Genomic DNA, 11,379 nt, shown 5'->3' with positions numbered 1-11,379 from the left:
GCTCCCTCCATCTCCATGCTCTGTGGTTCCTTCCCTTTGTAACTCCCCTCTCCACTTTTTCCAGTGGTCCTCTCCCAGTTGCTCTCTCCCTCTTCTTCCTCATTACTGGTTCTTTCCCTTTTTCGTTCCCCATCTTATACAATGGTCTCTCCCTTCATTCTTTCTCCTTTTCGCTAATGAATGAGCTGTTCCTCTATATTGTCTCCTCCTTCCCCAACACTGTTTCTCGTTCTCAATTTCCCTCAATCTTTTTTTCCTTACTTCCACATCCTCTACGTTCCCTTTGTCTTCCGGCCATCCACAGAGTTTTTCTAATGATTTCATCCCTCTTTTTCTCTTCTTAATATGTAGTGCTTTTTTCATTTTATCCCTTTTCTATGCAAACTAAGCCCTTCTCATTTTCTCACTGCTCCTTGACCTTACTTGAGTACTATCTCCATTCTCCCTGCCTTTATTCCCCATATTTCCTCCTTTTGTCTCCCCTCCTTCCTTTCCCAGTGATCTCTTCCATCTGCTTCTGTCCTCTCTCCTTTCTGGTCCTTTCCTAATACTTCTCTCTCTGTGGGGTTGTGTATATCTCTGTGTTTTTCTATTTCTTTTTGTCTCTCACTCTGTCTCTGTCCTTAATCTCCAGCTGCGCAGAGGTTCCTTGCCTTCCCATTTCCCAAAATATCTGAATCCCCCTTCCCCTTTCCCCTAGGCCCTACACAATTTCTTGAGTTTGACTGTCTAATAAATTCCCTATCCCCAGTAATCTCTTTCCTTTCTGCCTAATGGTGTTCCTCCCTAGTGGGGGATTTCTCTGGCTCCCATGTTTAATACATTATTCCCTTTGTCTCCTCTGTCACATCCCATCTTAATCAATTCTTCCCTTCTTCCCTCTTCTCACATCCAAAATGGCTCCTTCTCTTTTTTCTTCCCTTCCTTTTTCAGTGAAAGCTATTTTTCTCTTCCGCCACTACCTCAATTGTACTAGTGACACTCTTCTGCCATATACCTTAGTGGCCTTTTCTCTTTGTCTCTCCCCAGAGACCTAGTAAATGCTTTCTTTCTCCTTTCTCCTCTCACCTCAATGGTCTGTCTATTCCTCTTCCCCATAAAGAATGGTCTTTTCCTCAGTGTCTTCTTGCATCACTCATGAAATCATAAATTTATAATTGCAAGAGACAAAACATATATGAAATAGTGTTTTTGCCTTTCTTCACTCATAGGATTACAGATGTAGAGCTGAAAAGGACCTCAGGGCCATGGAATACAATAATTTTCTTCAGGGAGAAAACTGAATCTTGAAATCTCCGAGTTGCTCTTTATCAGTGTCTGTTTCCATCTTCCTAAACTTGTAATGAGATCTCTTTGTATCGCCTGCCGTCACTTTCCTTTCACAATCTCCCTTTCTAATGATCTCAGATATGTCTATCAGCTCTCTCCACAAAGATCTTCTTTCATTTTCTCTCTGCTTTCAAGTTAAAGATTTCTATGTATATTATTTTTCTTTCTCGGTCTCTGTGTTTGTCTCTCGCTCTGTGTGTGTGTCTCCCTTCCCCCTTTTCTCTGTCTTCTCTGCTTCCTTCTACCCTTTGGTCTCTCTCCCTGCAATCCATTGCCATCCCTTCCTTTTCCCTTTCTGTTGCTCCTCTTTCCACACTAGTCCCTCCATTTCTCTGTCTTCCTTACAAACCTCTTTTCTCTACTTCCAGCTCCCTCCCTCTAGCCCAATGCTAAGTTACATATTTCTTCTTTCTCCTTCAATCACAGATTGACAGGTTTCTATGTATAATCTCATCATTTGGGAGACAAGGAAGCTGAGACTGGGAGAGTGACAGAGATTTGCACAGAATTATAGAGACAGAGTCGAGAGTAGGATCTGTGCTCAAATGAGCAAGGATCCAGGGACAGGGCCTGTGCATTGGAAAGAGTGCTGGGCCTGGAGTCTGTCGCACCCGAGTTCAAATTAAACTTTAGATTTTCTTACTGAGTGAACCTGGGCTAGTCACAATTTCAATGTATCTTTCCCATAAGTATAAAATGGAGGTGATATATCCAGCTGCATGGAGCTGTCCTAGGTATCAAGTGACACCAAAATTGCAAAGCATATTTTCTTCCTTTTAGATTGCTCCCTCTCCTTCCCTCCCTTAGCTTTCAAAATCACAGTCAATAATTTTTAAGTACCATTTTCATCTCTATCTTACCTCCACTGTAAATGGCCCCTTCCTTTTCTCCCTTTGCAACACTTTCTCTCCCCCTCTGGCCATTCCCTCTGTCCCTCCCCTACTCAGAGATCTTTTAATGCTCAATTTCTCCTGCCATCTCCATTCCCCAAGGGGATTTTTTTTCTCCTTTGCACAATTCTTAGGATTTTAAACATGGAAGGGACCTTAAAGGTCATCAAAGCAGCCCTCAAATATCTTACAGAGGAAGCTGAGCCTGAGAGGCCTTCAATGTCCTCCTGAAGTTAGTTCATACATGAAAAGGTCTGAGGATTTATCTGATCTCAAGTGCTTTGCTTTCTCCATCCTTAATTACCATTTGCCTACCCGAGGCAATCTTCACTTTCCCTTTCTCTTTGATCCTTATTGGGTTTACTTAGTCCCCCATGGTCATAAAGATCTACTTCCTTGACACTGTTCTCTTCCCTCTCTGGCTCTTTCATTGCCAAGGAATCTTCTCTCTCTGAACATCTCTGGTTCTCCTGTGTGGAATCCACCTGTGTCTCTCTGTCTCCCTCTCTGCCTGCTGGACTAGCGTCCTCTCTGTGTCCCCACATCCTTGCTTGGCCCCTTCCTCTGCCTCTTTCCTCTCTACAGGCTATTCAGTTCCCAACGTTTGTCTTCCTTCCTCAAAAGCCTTGCCCTTACTCTCAGATCCATTCCAACTCTCTAATATATTATGGTTTGCCAAAAGAAAAGGGGAAAACTACTTGATGTAAGTGTAGAGGAAGTGAGATTCAGTGTCCATGCAGTCCAAACACACCTATTGAGAGAAAAGGAACCTGAGCTGCAGAGTGTATGGGATATGCTGAGGGCCAAACAGCCAGTAAGGCTACAAGCAGAGCTGGAGCACTTTCCCTCTACTTACCTTACTCTGGTTATTGGACACTTACCTTTCTCTGTCTCCCACCATCCAGGCCGAGTGGGCCTTCTTCTTGTCTCTTCCCCACTAACTTTCTTTCCTGCCTATTCCCTTCCCAGGGCCTCCCCCCTGCCCTGTTGCTCCCTCTATCGCTGAGAGGATCATTCACCTGGAAGAGCCCAGAGGGGCCAACTCCATTTCCATCTTGTTTTAGAGGAGGAAATACAAACTGAAAAAAATTAAGTAATTTGGCAGGTCCTAATGTTTAGAAGCCAGGTCCTAAGTCAGGGTGATTGGAACCAGGTAAAACCTTCTATGTGTTCTGGCAATGAGCTCCCTCCTAGACCCAACTAGGTCCTTTACCTCCCTCCTCTCCTTCCTCTCCCATCCCACAAAGTGGTAACCTCCCACCCTCCATCTCCAATTAGCAAAAAGTCTTTCCCTTTCTCTTTATCTCTCTCTGACTGTCCCTCCCAAACTGGCCCCCTCCAAGTGCTCTCCCCTCCATCTTCCCCCCCCCATCTCCTGTTTTCCCACCTCTTTCCTTCTCCCCCTCTCCTTTGCACTCAGTGGAGCTTGTCCTGCTCCTTCTTCCTGCCTCCATTCCCCAGGACACTTTAGCAGCTTTTACACTCTGCTTTGGAGGCACCAGAGCAAGGCCACAGAACCTCTTTTCCCCTTTCTCTCACTGATACATCAGAAGTTTCCAGCTAGAAGGGACCATGACAGTGAACTGAGTCTCACGTTGACAAACCTGAAGCTTAGTCCATTAAACGTACCTGTTCCTGGACATGGAACAAGGAGGTTTGTTCCTAGCATTTGAACTCGAGTCCTCCTGACCCCAAGCACACACTGGGAGAACCAGTTGCCTCACCCCCCACCATCACTCTTCCAGTTCTCTGTGGTCCCTTTTTGATGTCTCTATCTTTGTCACTATTTCTGTGCTTTTGTCTGTCTCTCTAATGGAGTTTGGTCTCTAACTGCTTTTCACTCCTCCCCTTCAATCCTCAGACTTTCCTCTTATTTGTCATAAAAGCACAGAATTAAAAGCCTTTGATTTCAAGAGCATCATTTAAAAGGAGAAGAGACTGTGGTCTAAAGCAGGTGCCAAGGGCCTTGTGCAGGCTCACACATCTCTGAGTTTGTGAGGCAGCCTCCACTTCAGCCTGACTTGACCTCCAGCCCATGGCTCTGTCCAGCATGGCCCCTCCCTCTGGCCCCAGCTCTCTCCTCATTGGTCTGTTATTTTCTCCCTTCCCATCCCCCACCTGGGCACTTCCATCTCCAGCCTGTGGGTGGCAATCTTGGATTTAAAATTCCCCTCAGTTTCCCTGACAGTCATATCCACTGTGAGCCCTTGCTGCCTCAGAGCATCCTCGGGCCCTTTGGCTTTATCCTTCCTGCTCTTCCCTCCTGCCTCACTGCACAGGCTGTACAGGGCCCAGGCCTGTCCCATCCCTCCCCCCTTAGCAAGTGCTTTCTTCCTTTGCTCTGTAGCCCTTGGCCGTCCTCCCACAGGCACTCTCTTTTCTGCTCTCTTCTATTTCCCCTAGGGGTTCATAATGTACTCTTCACTTGCTTTTTCCATTTTCTCCATCCCAGATCCCACCATATGTTCCTTTTGTCACTTTGCCCCTATCTCCACGGCTTCTTTCCATTTATTTCTCTGCTTTGTCTCCCCTCCTTAATGTTACCTTCCATCTCCTTCCATCCCCATCATCCATGGTATCTTACCTTTCTATTTCCTCTCTCTTCTTTTCCCATTGGTCCTTTCTCTCTACTTCTTGTCACCAGGTTTTCTTCGCTCAGTACCCTAATGGTACCTTCCTTCTCCCTCCATCTCTATGCTCCATTGTTCTTTCCCTTTGTATCTCCCCTCTCCACTTTTTCCAGTGGTCCTCTCCCAGTTGCTCTCTCCCTCTTCTTCCTCAACAGTGCTTCTTTCCCTTTTTCTTTCCCCATCTTACACAATGGTCTCTCCCTTCATTTTTTCTCCTCCTTTTCTCTAATCAGTGAGCTGTAACTTTTCCTTGTTTCCTCCCTCCCCAACACTGTTTCTCCTTCTCAATTTCTCTCAACCTTTTCTTTTTTTGCTTTTTTCCTTACTTCCACATTCTCTAAGTTTGCTTTGGCTTGCTAGTACCTACTTATCTTTCCTAGTGATTCCTTCCCTGTTTTGCTCTTCTTAATATGTAGTGTTACTTTGTTTTTTCCATTTTTCCCCTTTTCTATGCAAACTAAGCCCGTCTCATTTTCTCACTGCTCCTTCCCCTTACTTTAGTACTGTCTCCATTCTCCCTGCCTTTATTCCCCATATTTCCTCCTTTTCTCTCCCCTCCTTCCTTTCCCAGTGATCTCTTCCATCTGCTTCTGTCCTCTCTCCCTTCTGGTCCTTTCCTAAAACTTCTCTCTTTATGGGGCTGTGTGTGTTTCTGTGTTTTTCTATCTATAACTTTTTGTCTCTCACTCTGTGTCCTTAACCTCCAGCTGCACAGTGGTCCCTTTCTCTCCCCTTTCCCAAGATGTCTGAATCCCCTTTCTCCTTTCCCCTAGGCCATACACAATTTCTTGAATTCAACTGTCTAATAAATTTTCTATCCCCAGTAATCTCTTTCCTTTCTGCCTAATGCTGTTCCTCCCTAGTGGGGGATTTCTCTGGCTCCCATGTTTACTACATTATTGCCTTTGTCTCCTCCACCCTATCCCATCTTAGTCACCTTTTCCCTCTTCTTACCTCCAAAATGGCTCCTTCTCTTTTCTCTTCCCTTCCTTTTTCACCCAAAGATCATTTTTTCTTCCCCCACTACACCAACTGTGTTACTCACACTCTTCTTGCCATATATCTCTTTGTCTCTCCACAGAGACCTAGTAAATCCTTTCTTTGTCCTTTCTCCTCAGTGGTCTCTTCCTCTTTCCCCTAAACAATGGTCTTTTCCTCACTGTCTTCTTGCATCACTCATGAAATCATAGAATTATAATTGCAAGAGACAACATATATGAAATAGTGGTTTTGACATTTCATCACTCATAGGATTACGGATTTAGAGATGGAAAGGACCAGAGACCCATGAAATACAATCACTTTCTTCAGGGGAGCAACCTAAGGCTGAGAAACTCTTAGGTAATGTTTATCAGTGTCTCATCTGTTTAAACCTCTAAGAAGATTTCCCTCCATCACCTGCTGTCACTTTCCTTTCACAATTTCCCTTTCTAATGACCTCTGAAATGTCTTTCACCCCTCTACGCAATTGTATTCCTTCATTTTCCCTGTCCTTTAAGTTAAAGATTCTTTGTATATTATTTTGCTTTCTCTATCTCAAGTTCTTTCTTTCTCTCTTTTCCCCTTCCCCCCTTTTCTCTCACTTCTCTGACTCCTTCTGCCCTTTGGTCTGTCTCTCCCCCAAATCCATTGCCATGCCTTCCTTTTCCCTTTCTGTCTCTCCTCTTTCCACACTAGTCCACTCCCTCCATTTCTCTGACTTCCTTACAAACCTCTTTTCTCTATTTCATGCTTCCTCCCTCTAGCCCAATGCTAAGTTACATGTTTCTTATTTCTCCTTCAATCACAGATTGAGTGTTGGACATGTCCTCACAGGCTTCTACGTATAATCTCATCATTTAAGAGAGAAGGAAGCTGAGCCTGGGAGAGTGACAGAGATCTGAACAGAGTTATAGAGACAGAGTGGATAGTAGGATCTGCACTCAAATCAGTGAGGCTCAGGGACATGTCCTGTGCATTGGAAAGAGTGCTGGGCCTGGAGTCTGTCGGACCCGAGTTCAAATTAAACTTTAGATATTTCTTACTGAGTGAATCGAGGCTGGTCACAATCTCGATGTATTTTTTGCCTTAAGTATAAAATGGAGATGAAATATCCAACTGCATGGAGCTGTCCTAGGTATCAAGTGACATAGTGTTTGCAAAGCATATTTTCTTCCTTTTAGATCTCTCCCTCAGTATCCCTCCCTTGTCTTTCAAAATCAGTCAACAATTTTTCAGTAGCATTTTCATCTCTGCTTATCTCCATTGTAAATGGTTCCTTCCTTTTCTCCCTTTCCAACACTTTCTCTCCATCTCTGGATATTCCCTGTGTCTCTCCTCTGCTCAGAGATTTTTTAATACTCAATTTCTCCTCCCATCTCAACCCCGCAAGGGGTTTTCTTTCTCCTTTCCACAATTCTTTAGATTTTAAACACTGAAGGGACCTTAAAGGTCATCAAAGAAGCCCTCAAATATATTACAGAGGACCAAGCCTAGCCTGACAGACCTTCAATGTTTTCCTGAAGCAAATTCATGCATGAAAAGGTCTGAAGTATTATCTGATATCAAGTGCTTTGCTCTCTCCATCCTCAATTGCCACTTGCCTACCCCAAGCAATCCCTATTATTCCTTTCTCTTTGATCCTTGCTGGGTTTATTTAGGCCCCCTTGGTCATAAAGATCTACTTCCTTGACACAGTGTTCTCTTCTCTCCCTGTCTCTTTCATTGTCAAGGAATCTTCTTTTTCTGAAAATCTCTGATTCTCCTGTGTGGAATCCACCTGTATCTCTGTCTCCCTCTCTGCCTGCTGTACTAGCCTCCTCTCTGTGTCCCCACATCCTTGCTTAGACCCTTCCGCTGACTTTCCCTTTCCCCTCTACAGGCTATTCACTTCCCAACATTTCTCTCTCTTCCTCAAAAGCCTTTCCCTTTAATCTCAATCTCTCTTCCTCTACTCTTACTTCAAGATTTTTTCCCCTTCTTCATTGGAAAAGCAGAAAATATTAGAGAGAATGGATCTGAGTATCCATTCACTAAAACACATGTATTGAAAGAAAAAGAACCTGAACTGGAGAGTTTATGTAATATGACCTTCAGCATATCCTTACAGCTATTAAGGTTACAAGCAGAGGTTGGGCACATTACCTCTACTTACTACTGTGGTTGCTGGAGACTTACTTTCTCTCTCTCTCCATGCATGCCAAGTGGAACTTTTGCTGGTTCTCTTCCGCACTAACTCTCTTTTCTGCCCATTCACTTCCATAGGCCTTTCCCCCTTTGCCCCTCTCTTTATCATGGAATGGTAGCCATTGCTGACTCAGAGCATCTTCAAGCCCTTCTGCTTCATCCCTCCTGTTCTTCTCTCCTGTTACACTGGACACTCAGCACAGGGCCCAGGCCTGTCCCTAGTCTTCCTCCGTTAGCAGGTGTGTTATTCTTTTACTCTCTCAGGCATAAATATATTCTTCTGTCTTCTCTGTATTTCCCCCAGATATTCAATGTTCTTTTTTCATGTTTTTTCCTTATCCTCTATCCCAGTTTTCCGTTCCTTTTTGTCACTCAAATAATGTATTCCTTTTTCCTCACCTTTTTTTTCTCCTTCCTAATGGTAAATCCTTTTATCCCTCATAACTGTCCTCCATTATCTATTCCCCTTGTCTCTCCCCAGTCCTATTTACAATAGAACCTTCTGTCTTTCTCTCATTTTTTTCCTAACCAGTGTTTTTCCCCTTTATTTCTCCCCATGCCAGTCTCCCTATGCTATCTTTTTTCTCCAGCCCTTGCTATTTCCAATATCCGCTTCTATATCCTCTCTCTAGGCTCTGCCTTCTTTCTCTCTCTTCCCTGTAATCAGTGGTCCCTTACCTTTAACTGTCTCTTCACTCCCTATTACAGTTTATTCTTTTCATTTTCTCACTTCATTTTGGTGCTATTGTTCTTTTCCCCCATCCTTTGCTCTCTTCCTTTTTTCTCATTTTTGTCTCTTGTATCTTTTTGCCCTCTTTAATACCCAATTTTTCTATCTCTTTGTCCCTCTCCTTCTATCCATATCAGTTTCTTCTTATAATCTGACAGCTTCTCCCTTCTTCTGTCCTGTCTTCTTGCTCTCTTCTCTTAGTCTTGTACTCAGTTCCTTTTCTTTCCCTTTTCTTTCCCTGTGTTGTTTTACCTCTTCTTGTCTCTTCTCTTCCTAATGGTCCTTTCCCTTTAATATGTCTATCTAGTGTGTGTGTGTGTGTGTGTGTGTATGTGTGTGTGTGTGTGTGTTATCTCTCTGTCCCTGTCTGTCTCTGTCTCTCCATCTCTTTTTCTTTACTTTCTACTCTCTTTTCCCTTCTCTTTGTCTCTAGCAGATCCCTAAATGTCCCTTCCCATCCTTGTCTCAAGTGATATTTTCCATTTGTTTTTTCATCTCCTTTTTTCTAGGCCCTGCAGAACTGCTGCTTGGCTTCTGCTTCCAAGACTATGACCCCGCATCCCCTCAGTTATTTCCTCCCTCTCTTCCTTCTCTAAACCTAATTTTACTTTGTTTCTTCCTCCCCATGTTTAGGGAGCTCTCACCTTTGTCTTTCTACTTTCCTCATTACTCTGTTGTCTCCTATCATCCAAAATGATCCCTTCCTTTCTTTCTTCCTTCCCCAGTTATTCTTTTTTTTTCCATATCCCACCCTAACTCCTCTGCTCACAGTCTTTATCTATATTTCATAATATGTTTCTCTCTTCATCTCTCCCCAAGGACCTTACCCCTCCTTTACTCTTGCCTTCCCTTTCCCTAGGAATCTCCTTTTCTTCCCCTGAACAAAGGTCTTTTCCACTCTTTCATCTTAGATCACTGCCAAGATCATAAATTCATACTTGGAAGGGTATTAGTGCTGATGAAATACAACCTCTCATGGCAGGGTTGGAAACTGAGGCTCAGAGCTTAAGTGCTTGCCCAGACTCACAGAGAAAGTGTCTGAGTCCAGAGCTGACCTCAGGCTGATCTAGATTCAAGGACAAGGATCTGTTGTGACATCTAGTTGGCTTTTCCAGTATGGCTCAGTTGCCTGTTTTCTATGTGTCTCCCCATCTCATCTCTCTCATCTGATCTTATGCTTTTGTCTTCATCTCTCTCCCCAATGGCCTTTCTTCATTTTCCTTCCCTTTCCAATTATAAAAGATTGTCCTGCCTTTCTCTATATTTTCTGTCTCTTCCCATTTTGCCCCTGTCTTCTCACTTCCCTGTCTTTTTCTACCCTATGGTCTTGCTCTGTTTTTAACTTTCTCTATTGACTCTTTACTCACTAGTTGACTCTGTTTCTCAGGCCTCCCCACAAGGCTCTTGGCTGTATTTCACTCTCTCCCTCCATACCAATTCCAAGTTGTATGTTTCTTCTTTCTTCTTCAATCCCAGAAGCTCCAATATGATCTTGGATGGATCCTCAGAGGTTCTGGAGTCCAGTGTTATCCTTTTAGAGGGGAAGAAGCTGGATCTGGGACAGTAGAAATGATACACACAGAGTTATAGAACAGCTTTTGAAGTAGTATCTGGACTCAGGTCATCCAGGTGCCAGGGACACTGCTTGTGCAGCACAGAGAATGCTGAGACGGAACTCAGGAAGACCTGGTTCCAGATCCAGAAGTAGACATTTACAAGCTCTATGACCCTGAGTAGATGAGAACCTCTCTGTGCCTCAGTTTTCTAAAGAGCAAAATGAAAATGTTGGTCATACCAACGTCAGAGGGCCGATGAGGAGATGAAATGTGACCATTTTTTGTAAAGCACTTAGCACAACGTCTGACACTAGGTAACTACTCTAACAAATGATTTTCTTCTTTCCCCATCCCCAGTCCCTTCTTCTCTTGGGATCTCTGCCTCTATTCTTCTAGCCTATGATTCAAAACCTGTGAACAATTCTGTAATAAAACGTTCATTCTATCTTATCTACACTGTCAAGTCATCCCTTCCTCCTCTCCCTCTCCAACACTTTCCCTTCCTCTCTGTCTATTCCCTTTGGATCTTTCCCCTCATAAATGATCTGCTAAATCTCTCTCTTTGTCCTTCCAATTCAATTACTGAGGGCTTTCCGTGCCCTTTCCATCTTTCCTTGCACTTCCAAGGGACCTTAGAGGCCCCCAAATGCAACCCTGCAACATCTGACAGAGGGGAAAACAGAGACTGAGAGACCTTCAGGGACTTGCTGAGCCTGATTCAGCTTGAAAATGTCTCAGGATGGATTAACTGCAGTCCAGTGCAGTGTTCTCTGCATCTTAGTAGCCAGTGGCCTCCCCCCAGCCCTTACCCAGGTGTCCCTTCCTCTCTGATGACTCTTCCTTCTAATCCCTCCCTGTGCTCTGGACTTCTGCCCCTCACCCAGTGGTCTCTTCCCTCTCTAGCTCCCCATTACCCAGAAGTCTTCTCTCTCTCAAAGTCTCCCTGTCTCCACCTGTGTGTCTGTCTCTGACTCTCTGTACTGGACTAGCCTCTGCTCTATCTGCCCACATGCTCACTTGGCCCCTTCCTTTGGCTCTCCCTGTGCTCTGTCCATGGTACTGAGTAACCTGCATGTCTC

The 11,379-nt window shown here is 44.1% G+C and overlaps 1 long non-coding RNA gene across 1 annotated transcript in view; it reads right to left on the bottom strand.

The window, feature by feature from the left end:
• Positions 1-371: 371 nt before the first annotated feature.
• LOC116420337 overlaps positions 372-11,379 on the bottom strand; it is a 46,902-nt gene continuing 35,894 nt past the window's right edge. The window contains exon 4 of the long non-coding RNA XR_004230633.1: positions 372-10,299. This is a non-coding gene — a long non-coding RNA (uncharacterized LOC116420337). The remainder of the gene's footprint in view (positions 10,300-11,379) is intronic.

The sequence above is a fragment of the Sarcophilus harrisii genome, chromosome X (assembly GCF_902635505.1).
Source record: "Sarcophilus harrisii chromosome X, mSarHar1.11, whole genome shotgun sequence".
Lineage (NCBI taxonomy): Eukaryota > Metazoa > Chordata > Mammalia > Dasyuromorphia > Dasyuridae > Sarcophilus > Sarcophilus harrisii.
The sequence above is the reverse complement of the archived record's forward strand: the minus strand, read 5'-3'. Positions and strand labels throughout refer to the sequence as shown.